The sequence below is a fragment of the Montipora foliosa genome, chromosome 10 (genome assembly GCF_036669935.1).
Source record: "Montipora foliosa isolate CH-2021 chromosome 10, ASM3666993v2, whole genome shotgun sequence".
In the NCBI taxonomy this organism is placed as follows: domain Eukaryota; kingdom Metazoa; phylum Cnidaria; class Anthozoa; order Scleractinia; family Acroporidae; genus Montipora; species Montipora foliosa.
Window position 1 is genome coordinate 27,123,765 of NC_090878.1, and position 3,771 is coordinate 27,127,535.

The 3,771-nt window shown below is 41.8% G+C and overlaps 1 protein-coding gene across 2 annotated transcripts in view; it reads left to right on the forward strand.

The window, feature by feature from the left end:
- Positions 1-3,771, forward strand: part of LOC137973545 (uncharacterized) — a 39,836-nt gene continuing 36,065 nt past the window's right edge. The window contains exon 1 of one of the 2 annotated variants that reach the window (XM_068820377.1): positions 1-100. The gene's annotated coding sequence lies outside the window, so the exon portion shown is untranslated. Of the gene's footprint in view, positions 161-3,771 lie in introns of both variants that reach the window. The other variant, XM_068820378.1, reaches the window with a different exon arrangement.

The following is a 3,771-nucleotide window of genomic DNA, read 5'->3' on the forward strand; positions in this document are numbered from 1 at the left end:
CTTTTGATGGCACTCCCCGCAAATCTCCGTGGGAGCGAGTGAGACTAATAAGATTTCAGCACAACCGGTGGACAGCACTTTTTCACCAATCTTGGAAAAGGTAACTGAAAACTAGACAACTGTTTTTCTTCATAAACTCAGTTTTTATATCTTGTGGCCGGTAAGTAGAGGCTAGGAAGGAATAGTTCATATGCATCGCATATATAGAAGGCGCATGATAATAAGGTTCAGCTAAATAATAGGGAGTTTAAGTAACTGCGACGGCCACGGTGACGAAAACATCACTTCAAAATATAACTTGGAGCTTTCTTCTAAATATTTCATCATTATTCCATCTTGTTTATATTATACAATATGGGCGAAGTGTCCTATCTCTGTTCGAGATATTTCATGCGTGAAGTAAAAGTCCCTGACGCCTAAATATAGTATCTCTGTCGGGCGGAGTATATCGCCATCGATGTATACGTAGGCCATTCACAGACTGACACAGACAAGTGAAGTGAAGTAACCATATTTAACGTCGATAACTCGTAACAGTAATTCAACTGACAAACCTGAGGTCGACGGTGCGTTCATTTTACTCCCCCCTCTCCATCAGTGCTCCGTTTGACAGGTATTTAAAGCTACTTAGCTACACGGAAAGGAAAGAAGTCGAAACAAGGATGCGAGATCCGGGAATCGCACTTAGGACCTCATACACCAAGGCTGCGCACTAGGCAACTGTGCCATCCTTGCTCCTCAGACAGACAGACAGACGGCCTTCATTTATACTCCTACGTGGAAGGGGTTTCATTTCGGTTTTAAAAATAGCACTAGGAGTTATGGAAGAAATAAGTGGAAATAGTATGAATGCCAGACCTGAAAAGGTATTTACAACTCGCTAGAATAAAAGCACTATAAAGGCCAAAAAAACAGTTACAACTCCTAAAAATAAGCTAAAATGACGGAAACATATATCTGATATCGAAAAAATGCTTCACCAGATTCCCATTTTGCGCATTTGCGTTTTATTTTGAGTGGATTATGTGCAGACAAAAAAAGAGGCCCGCGGCAGATGACTGCAGTCAACGAGGAAACCTACGCTGCTCGCGGCGTGCATTCGTTTCTGGCAACAGAGCTCTAAATTCAAAGTCCGCAAAGTTGGTGGATTCGACAAGCTCTTTTTTCAAGAGAAGGAAGTACTAAAGAAGACGCAATCAAGTGCCCTTGTTAAAAAGGATTTAAAACACTGTAAAGGAGTGGGGTCAAGAAAACTAAGATATCGGCTTACCAAGCGTTTCGAGGGTGTGAGTGAGAGGAAAGTCCAAGAGAGCTTGTCCAAAAGCCACCTTAAACGGGAAATGAACGCAAGATTTCAAAACAAAACAATAATTCCACCTATTCAAACTAAAGAAGTCCAGGTGAGAGATACGTTAAAATACTGACAGCATTTAGTTTAGGTGGGTACTTTTATCTGTTGATTTATTTATTTATCATTTTTTTGGGGGAGGAGGAAGGTTGGGTAGTTCAATTGAGCAGGGTCAACAAACCAGTTGGCGTATCGGTATCAACATCTTTATCCGGCTTTTGTCGCAAAAAGCGATTTGGGGCATTTCCTTTTCCTCCTTGATGGGATGCTCGTTTACTGGTGTCCTTCGTTTACTGCAGTCCTGGACCACTCCCCCTCCCCCCTCCCCCTTACCAAATAAATGTAAAATATAGTTGAAACCAGACCTGGAGATGAGGTAACGAAATAAGATCCTTTGCGAGGAAAGAGCACTAACTGATAACACTCGAACCATGCAACTTATAGTCGAAGACCCAACGTGCTGATTATATACTGAACCAATTACGTCCAGTCACTGGACTAGGGAGGGGAGGGCATTGTTCAACGTCTATGGTTTTGCGTCTACAGTGCTGAAATTATGTGATATCAGAGAAGGCCAAAGTGAGGGCAACTTAAAGCAATCGAACATTAATGTGAACAATGCCAAGTACATGGAAAAAGTGTTCTTTTGTGTCTTCGGGTCACGAATTAGCCTGGGAATAGGGAATTTTCAGTGAAGTTGATTTTAGTGGTCTTTCTGCAACTATGCATAACTTGACAAAATTAACCATGTAGACCAGTCGCGATGGAAACACGTAACTTAAAGCCTTTCGCGAGATTTTTTATTATATATTTGAAAATGTGTCAATTTTTTCTTTCTAAGTAAGACATCGAGTAGACGTTGTCGATATGAATAAAACACCCGTGACGAAAAACGGAAGAACATATCACCACATTTTGACTGTACAAGACGTCTTTAGCCGATTTTTATGGCTAAATCCATTTCCTAAAGAGACAAGCCACCAGTTTGCGAGGAAGTTATCTACACTTTATTCAGAGGTTGGCCCTCCTCGAGTCATTCAGTCCGACAACGGAGGTTAATTTAAAAAAGCTGTAAAGAAACTCTGCCAAACCCTTGGGATCAAAATAATGCGAGGCTCACCATATCATCCCCAGTCGAAAGGAAAAGTTGAGCGATCCCACAGATCCTACAGAAAAAGATTTCTTTTGATCTACTTAGATTCTCAAAGGTTGGAGTAAACTGGGCGTCCAAGTTGAGGGAATATAAAAAAATATTAAACGAGGAGCCCATGGATGTGCTCGGTAGACAATCCCCCTTTGAAGTGTTTTATTGTCGGGAGTCCAATACCTTAACTCAGATGGTGGAGGGTGGAAAAACCTACAAATAAAATAGTTCTTCTGCGACTAATACTACCGGTAATCCCAAAAAGTCCGACTATTCGAAGTGCGCTGACCAATCTCGCTGCGGTGATTCGCTCTAAGGCGATAACTTCAGACAACGTTTGGGATAAAAGGTACATCCCAAGAAAGACATAAGGCGCGATCCCCCTTCCATATACAAAGTTGGAGAAGCAGTACTTATTATATCCATTTTCCCGGAAAAGACGGGCTGCTCCCAGAAAAAGATTTGCTTTTGAGGGAAAATTTTTAAAAGGAAACCTTCCAACTGGGAAATACAAGATTCCTTTCGAATCCCTCAAAACCCAACAGCCGTGCACCCAATGGGTGTCAGTAGAGGACATAGCTAGCCTAACGGCCAGGAAGGAGAAACGTAAAAAAGCAGCTGCGTGACGACATTTGATTAACTCAAATCAAGATAAGCAGAAGGACACTAAGAAATCGAGCCATCGGAAAAAAATTTCGTATCGATATGACAAGACAGGAGCAACCATTCCTCGATCAAGGTTATGAAGTTTCTTTCAACCCAGCCTGTGATGGTAACTGCCAGTTTTCCGCTTTAAGTTGGTTTCTTCGACATCTTGGCATATTGCGTTCGGAAGAAACTCTGCGAAAGGAAATTGTTGATTATCTCAACAATAATCCACTTTCTCAAGACGGTTTTCCCTTAGAGCTATTTGTTGGGGTACCGTGGTCTCAGTACGTAGCAAATAAGAGTTCCAGATAATACCGTGCAGAGCAAAGTAAATTGTGTGGAAAGGGTTTCAGATAACATTTTAAAGCAGCAAGATTTCAATCCCATTTAGAGAGCCAAGCATATAAAAATGGGTGATTTCCCAGGATCACCCGGTTGAAGAGATCAGAGAAAAACAAGAGGGTGAAGAGGAAATACTCCTTTCTGTCAGCAACAAAACTGATGACGATAATGCTGTAGACGATAGCATCCACAAGACGAATAACCGCATCACGATCAGGAGCAACGCAGATCAAAATGGAAACGCGAACGAACGTGACGAGTGGATCGCGCAGGAAACTTGATCGTAAAT